We start from the raw sequence: 8431 nt of genomic DNA on the forward strand, positions 1-8431 counted from the left end.
TCTCAGAGCAAAGACGAGGATCTGCTGGTTGCAGATGGCTTAAGAGCTGGGGCAAACAGCCAACACTAAAGTGACAGCAAAAGTTAGACTGATTTGTAAACAGGTCTCCTTTTCTTTGGAGGGATTTGAGTCCCAAATTAATTTAAACTAAAGAGATATCAAGTATTCTAAAAAGTGTGGCCAGCATTTTCTATCGTGGATGTCCAAAGTTAAGCACCTACATTCATATGTAGGCACCTCAATAGGTTTTCTGACTTTCAGAGGTACTCAGCCTGGACCGCTCAGTTATGGGTGCTCAGCATCTCTGGACCTCATGCTGCTTATTTAGGCCCCAATCTTGCAAACACTTAAGAGGAAGTCCATAAACAAGTGTTTACCGATTTGGGGCTTTAGGTACCAAATTTTAGGCACTCAAGTTTGAAAAATTTAACCTTTTATTTTTATAGCTAGTGGCAAAAGAATAATTGTTTATACTAATTTATCTTCTATTGTTTTAAAATAGAAGATTGGTGCAGAACATGGAAGAAAGTTGTCTCTTTAATTATTGAATTGCGAGGTTCATGCAGTCAAGTATCAGAGGGGTAGCTGCAGCAGTGTAGTATCTCCAAAGCCTAGGGCAGCAAATCTGCAGGGGCAGCAAATTTGAGCACCCCCGGAAAAGCTCCCCTGCTCCAGCTCGCCTCCGGTGCAGCAGGGTCCTGTTTCTCTCCCCTCCCTCCCAGGGCCAAGAAACTGCTGTTTGGGGGGCAGGGAGGAGGGAGAATGCGCTGGGGGAAAAGGCGGGGCTGGGGCGGGGATTTGGGGAAGGGACCCAATAGGGGCAGGGAGGGAGCGGAGTTGGGGCAGGACTTTGGGGAAGGGGTTAGAATGGGGGCGGGTAAAGGGTGGAGTTGGGGCCAGCAGCAATTATTTCAGGGCTTAGGGGTGGCAAAATCATTAATCCGCCACTGAGTAGCCCTGTTAGTCTGTATCCACAAAAACAACGAATCTGGTGGCACTTTAAAGACTAACCGATTTATTTGGGCATAAGCTTTTGTGGGCTAAAACCCACTCCTTCAGATGCATGGAGTGAAAATTACAGATACAGGCATAAATATACTGACACCTGACAAGAAGGGAGTTACCTTACAAGTGGAGAACCAGTTTTGACGGGGCCAATTCAATCAGGGTGTGTCCCAGGTCCTGTAGCAACTTCAGAAAAAAAACACATAAAAACAGTTCCTTTCCTCACTGACCTTGGGGTCACCAGCTCTCTATTGCAGGCTTGTGTAAACCTTCCCCTTTTGCCCTTTTCTCCAACTTTCCTTGAAGAGGCTAAGCAGATTTCTAGGGCTTGGTAGGTGCAGAAGGACCCACGAGTTACTCTTGCTTCCTCTGTTTGGGGTCTGTCAGTTGGTTGAGACACACCTACTGCAGTCTCTTCCAAAGCTCCTTGCTGGCCCTTTGCCTGAAGAAATCCAATAACACATCCTGTTCTGAGCTTTTTATATCCGTCTCTTCCTTTCCCAGAACACATTGCTGCCAAGCCTCCATTTGGTCTGAAATCAGTAACAGGCTTGTGTTGGACCTGGGCCTGTCTTATTCCCCAGCCAGATGTTGTGCTCAAATTAATTTTCTCCTCCAAATATTTGTCTACTCTCAACAATATATACATTTTTTGTCCATTTTCTTCTTGGTAATTTTGTCAGAGATTAATGTATGAGTTCAATCCATTGAGGTTCAGATTCATAGCAGAGATGGTGAGCTTTGTAGTTGCAAAAAGTTCCTTTAGAATTCAGTTAGTAGGTTATAGTCCAATGTCCAAATATCATATTCAGGGCATTGCAGCGTAACTGGGACCTCAGTTTTGCAACTCAAACTTCCCCCGATATTCATGCAGCTGATCTGTAGAAGTTGGAGGGGCATTATCTGAACCAATTTGGCCCAAAAACTAGCATTTACAAAACCGAGGATGAATAGAAATATGTTCATATTTTAAAATGGAAAGATTTTAATTTATAATAATCCTCTTGTATTGTTTGCAACCCAGACATCACAGCATTTCTCTAGAAGAGAGAGAAAACCTGAAAGTGAAATTGACTAAAAACGGTAACAGAATATACCCCGGCACACTACTGTAGTAATTTTTGTACAAGGCATGTCTTGTGAGGTATCTAAAAACTCATAACTTGCTGATCAATAATATCATGGCAAAATGCAAGTAGCAGCAGCATTATATGTGAAGTTTTAAACATAAGCTGAGATCATGACTTATGTTTTCCAGAGAAGTCTGGGGAGTGGCCAAACCAGTTCCTCAGGCCTGGTCTACACTACGAGTTTAGGTCAAATTTAGCAGCATTAAATCGAATTAAGCCTGGACACGTCCACACGACGAAGCCCTTTTTTTCGACTTAAAGGGCCCTTTACACCGGTTTCTTTACTCCACCTCCGACGAGGGGATTAGCGCTGAAATCGGCCTTTCTGGGTCGGATTTGGGGTAGTGTGGACGGAATTCGACGGTATTGGCCTCCGGGAGCTATCCCAGAGTGCTTTATTGTGACCGCTCTGGACAGCACTCTCAACTCAGATGCACTGACCAGGTAGACAGGAAAAGCCCCGTGAACTTTTGAATTTCATTTCCTGTTTGCCCAGCGTGGAGAGCACAGGTGACCACGCAGAGCTCATCAACACAGGTAACCATGATGGAGTCCCAGAATCGCAAAAGAGCTCCAGCATGGACCGAATGGAAGGTATGGGATCTGCTCGCCATATGGGTAGATGAATCAGTGCTAGCTGAACTCCGTAGCAGTAAACGAAATAGCAAAATATTAGAAAAAGTCTCAAAGGCCATGAAGGACAGAGGCCATAACAGGGACGCACAGCATTGCCGCGTGAAAATTAAGGAGCTAAGGCAAGCCTACCACAAAGCCAGAGAGGCAAATGGAAGGTCCGGGGCAGAGCCGCAGACATGCTGCTTCTACGCGGAGCTGCATGCCATACTAGGGGGTGTAGCCACCACTACCCCAACTGTGTGCTTTGACTCCATCAATGGAGAATCACGCAACAGGGAAGCGGGTTTAGGGTAGAAGGAAGACGATGATGAAGACAATGAAGATAGCTCACAGCAAGGAAGCGGAGAAACCGGTTTCCCCAACAGTCAGGATATCTTTATCACCCTGGACCTGGAACCAGTAACCCCCGAACTCACCCAAGGCGTGCTCCCAGACCCTGAGGGCACACAAGGGACCTCTGGTGAGTGTACCTTTTAAATATTACACATGATTTAAAAGCAAGCATGTTTAATGATTAATGATTAATTTGCCCTGGCAATTGCGGCCAGTACAGCTACTGGAAAAGTCTATTAATGTGTATGGGGATGGAGCGGAAATCCTCCAGGGACATCTCCAGAAAGCTCTCCTTCATGTACTCCCAAAGCCTTTGCAAAAGGTTTCTGGGGAGGGCTGCCTTATCCCGTCCGCCAGGGTAGGACACTTTACCACGCCAGGCCTATTGCACGTAGTCTGGAATCATTGCATAACAAAGCATGGCAGCGTTTGGTCCTGGTGTTTACTGGCATGCAGACAACATCCATTCTTTATCTCTCTTTGTTATCCTCAGGAGAGTAATATCATTCACGGTCACCTGGTTGAAATGGGGTGATTTTATTAAGGGGACATTCAGAGGTGCCCGTTCCTGCTCAGCTGAACAGAAATATTCCCTGCTGTTAGCCACGCGGTGGGGGGGAGGGGTGAAGTGATCATCCCAGAGAATTGGGTGTGCGGGGGCAAGGGGGTTAGTTGGGTTTGTGTTGCATGTTAACCCGGAAACCGCAGCCCCTCCTTTTACATTGCAAACCCATTTTAAATGGCCATGCTCCTTCACTCCTCCCCCACCTCTCCCAGGCTATCCTGGCAGTTATCCCCCTAGTTTTGTAGATACAGACTAACACGGCTACCCCCTGATACTTGACCCCTAGTTGTGTGATGAATTAATAAAGAATGCATGACTGTGAAGTAACAATGACTTTATTGCCTCTGCAAGGGGTATTCGAAGGGGGGAGGGGAGGGTGGTTAGCTTACAGGGAAGTAGAGTGAACCGGGGGCAGGGTCATCAAGGAGAAACAAACAAAAGTTTCACACCGTAGCCTGGCCAGTCACAAAACTGCTGTACTCTTCTAACTGCCCTGGTCTCTGGCTGCGCGTAATCAGCGGCCAGGCGATTTGCCTTAACCTCCCACCCCGCCATAAATGTCTCCCCCTTACTCTCACAGATATTGTGGAGCATACAGCAAGCAGCAATAACAATGGGGATATTGGTTTCGCTGAGGTCTATCCGAGTCAGTAAACTGCACCAGCGCACTTTTAAACATCCAAATGCACATTCTACCACCATTCTGCACTTGCTCAGCCTATAGTTGAACAGGTCCTGACTACTGTCCAGGCTGCCTGTGTACGGCTTCATGAGCCATGGCATTAAGGGGTAGGCTGGGTCACCAAGGATAACTATAGGCATTTCAACATCCCAATGGTTATTTTCTGGTCTGGGAAGAAAGTCCCTTCCTCCAGCTTTCGAAACAGACCAGAGTTCCTGAAGACGCGAGCATCATGTACTTTCCCGGCCATCCCACGTTGATGTTAGTGAAACATCCCGTGTGATCCACCAGGGCTTGCAGCAGCATTGAAAAGTACCCTTTTCGGTTTATGTACTCGGTGGCTTGGTGCTCCGGTGACAAGATAGGGATATGGGTTCCGTCTATCGCCCCACCACAGTTAGGGAATCCCATTGCAGCAAAGCCATCCACTATGACCTGCATGTTTCCCAGAGTCACTACCCTTGATATCAGCAGGTCTTTGATTGCATTGGCTACTTGGATCACAGCAGCCCCCACAGTAGATTTGCCCACTCCAAATTGATTCCTGACTGACCGGTAGCTGTCTGGCTTTGTAAGCTTCCACAGGGCTATCGCCACTCACTTCTCAACTGTGAGGGCTGCTCTCATCCTGGTATTCTGGCACTTCAGGGCAGGGGAAAGCAAGTCACAAAGTTCCATGAAAGTGCCCTTACGCATGCGAAAGTTTCGCAGTCACTGGGAATCGTCCCACACCTGCAACACGATGCAGTCCCACAAGTCTGTGCTTGTTTTCCGGGCCCAGAATCGGCGTTCCACAGCATGAACCTGCCCCAGTAACACCATGATTTGCACATTGCTGGGGCCTGTACTTTGGGAGAGGTCTATGTCCATGTAAATTTCTTCATCACTCTCGTCGCCGCGTTGCAATCACCTCCTCGCCTGTTTTTGCTTTGGCATGTTCTGGCTCTGCGTGTACTCCAGGACAACGCGCGTGGTGTTCACAGTGCTCATAATTGCTGCGGGCATCTGAGCGGGCTCCATGATCCCAGTGCTATGGGGTCTGGGCTGAAAAAAGGCGCGAAACTATTGTCTGATGGAGGGAGGGAGGGGCGAGTGATGATATGGCTTACAGGGAATTAAAATCAACCAAGGGGGCTGTGCATCAGGGAGAAACACAAACAACTGTCACACAGAATGCCCCCCCCCCCCCAAAGATTGAACTCAAAACCCTGGGTTTAGCAGGCTGTTGATTTCACGGAGGGAGGGGGAAGCAAATGAATACAGAACAAATCTGGCCCATCTATTTTTTACATCTTAGGCTGGCAGCAGACGGTGCAGTATGACTGATAGCCATCGGCATCTTCTGGGTGCTTGGCAGAAAATAGTGCATTACGACTGCTAGCCATTATCGTCAAGACGGTGCAATAGGACTGCCGGCAGGACTGAGTCTCCAGGAGACAAAATATGTCTGCCCAGGCGTCTCTGACCGAACTTACTGAGGAGTACGACGATGATGAATACCAGTCGTAATACAGCATCTGCTGCTAAAAGGCAAGGAGCTGCTGCTGTATAGCAATGCAGCCCCACGTCTGCCAGCACCCAGATAGCCGATGACGGCTACCAGTCATACTGCACCGTCTACTGCCAAAAGGCAATTAGCTGCTGCTGTGTAACAATGCGTCTGCCGCAGGGCCGGCTCCAGGCACCAGCTTCTCAAGCAGGTGCTTGGGGTGGCCGTTCCGGACAGGGGCGGCAGTTCCAGGTATTCGGCGGCAATTCGGCGGAGGGTCCGTCACTCCGCCTGGGAGTGAAGGACCTCCCGCCGAATTGCCGCCGCAGATCGCGATCGCGGCTTTTTTGTTTTGTTTTGTTTTGGTTTGGTTTGGTTTTGGCTGCTTGGGGCGGCCAAAACCCTGGAGCCGGCCCTGGTCTGCCGGCACCCAGATGACATATGGTGACGGTGAGCTGAGCGGGCTCCATGCTTGGCGTGGTATGTCGTCTGTACAGGTAACCCAGGAAAAAAGGTGCAAAACGATTGTCTGCCGTTGCTCTCACGGGGGGGGGCGGCCTGACGACATGTACCCAGAATCCCCAGCGACACTGTTTTTGCCTCATCAGGCATTGGGATCTCAACCCAGAATTCCAATGGGCGGCGGAGACTGCGGGAGCTGTGGGATAGCTACCCACAGTGCAAAGCTTCGGAAGTCGACGCTAGCCTCAGTACTGTGGACGAGGTCCGCCGACTTAATGCACTTAGAGCATTTTATGTGGGGACACACACAATCGACTGTATAAAAACGATTTCTATAAAACCAGCTTCTATAAATTTGACCTTATTTCGTAGTGTAGACATACCCTCAGAGACAAAGGGTAAGCTGATGCCTCAGCCAGGTGTAAACAAGGCTGATGGAACATTACCTGCAAAGTGGCCATCCTTTGGGTAGGTCTTTACTTACCTCCGGGTCCGGCGGTAAGCAATCGATCTTCTGGGATCTATTTATCGCATCTTGTCTAGACGCGATAAATCGATCCCGGAAGTGCTCGCTGTCGACGCCGGTACTCCTGCTCCGCGAGAGGAGTACGCGGAGTCGACGGGGGAGCCTGCCTGCCACGTCTGGACCCGTGGTAAGTTCGAACTAAGGTACTTCGACTTCAGCTACGTTATTCACGTAGCTGAAGTTGCGTATCTTAGTTCGAAGTGGGGGGTTAGTGTGGACCAGGCCTCTGGCAGGAAAAAGGGCAGAGGCAAAAATTTTATTGAGATGTTTAAAGAAAAAAAGTGAATGGTACAGAGCTTAAGCGTAGAAGTTTCTGAATCTACAGCTTAGAAAAGAAACAGAATGCAGTTCTCTTTCACATAGACTGTCTGTCATCTTGCTCTCAGCTAGAAATGCCGTGGCCCTGGAGCTCCCGACCCAGAGTTCCCAGCCACCATGGGGCTCAGGCTCTCTCATCTCCCCCATCCCTCCCAACCCCGGCTCAGGCAACAGTCGTCCTTCTGTCAGCCCTCTTCCCCCTACCCCCCATTATTTTTAGTAAAAGTCACAGATAAGTTAAGGGCTTCAGTGAATTTTTGTTTATTGCCCGTGACCTGTCCCTTAGCCTTAAGTATAACCAAGGCTGGTGAAAGCCAGAGTGTAACCCAAGTATGGCTGGGCTGGCAGGCTGCATTACACATGGACACTCCGGGTGTGGCTTGCATGCTGGAAGGCTGTTTGAGCAGCCCAGGTGGGAGCTACTTCAGCAAGGCATTGTGAGACACCCAAGGCTGCAGGGCAGGGGTGACACAGCTGTTTATTGGATTCTAGTCTGGTATGTCACAGGCCCCAGGCCTGCAGAGAGCTAAACAATTAATAACTTGACTCACATGAACAGAGTCATTGAAGTCAATAGTAGATAATGTTTTCACCCCTCAGCTCCCAGAGAGCCAGAAGTAAAGCGAATGCAAAGAAAGCAGTGGGGCCTCGAGTTCAGTGAAACTCAGCAGGACTTGGGTTCTGTTCCCAGCTCTGCCACTAGTCTGTTGGGTGACCTTGGGCAAGTCACTTCATCTCTCTCTGCCTATGTCACCAACTGTAAAATGGTACTCAGCTCCTTTGTAAAACACTTTGAGATCCATGGATGATGATATTCTCACTGAATTTACTTAAGTGTTTGCAAAATTATGGCCTAAAAGCAAAGCTAACTAGTCAAATTTTCAATGTGCTAGGTGAAAGAACGGCAAAACTCAGCAAACAGCATAAAGCAAATTAGAATTTGGATCCTGTAAACAATTAATACTGAGTGTAGTAGTTGCTCCAGTGAACACCATTAAAGTCCTAAAATTTGCACAATCAAGCCATAGACCTTTTAATTCTTTTAGTTTTGATAAGTTAAATAATTATCAGACATTTTAAACCAGGGGTAAGCAACCTATGGCGTGCATGCTGAAGGCGGCACACAAGCTGATTTTCAGTGGCACTCACACTGCTCGGGTCTGGCCACTGGTCCAGGGGCTCTGCATTTTAATTTAATTTTAAATGAAGCTTCTTAAACATTTTAAAAACCTTATTTACTTTACATACAACAATAGTTTAGTTATATATTATGGACTTATAGAAA

Source organism: Trachemys scripta, chromosome 6 (genome assembly GCF_013100865.1).
Source record: "Trachemys scripta elegans isolate TJP31775 chromosome 6, CAS_Tse_1.0, whole genome shotgun sequence".
NCBI classification, from domain to species: domain Eukaryota; kingdom Metazoa; phylum Chordata; order Testudines; family Emydidae; genus Trachemys; species Trachemys scripta.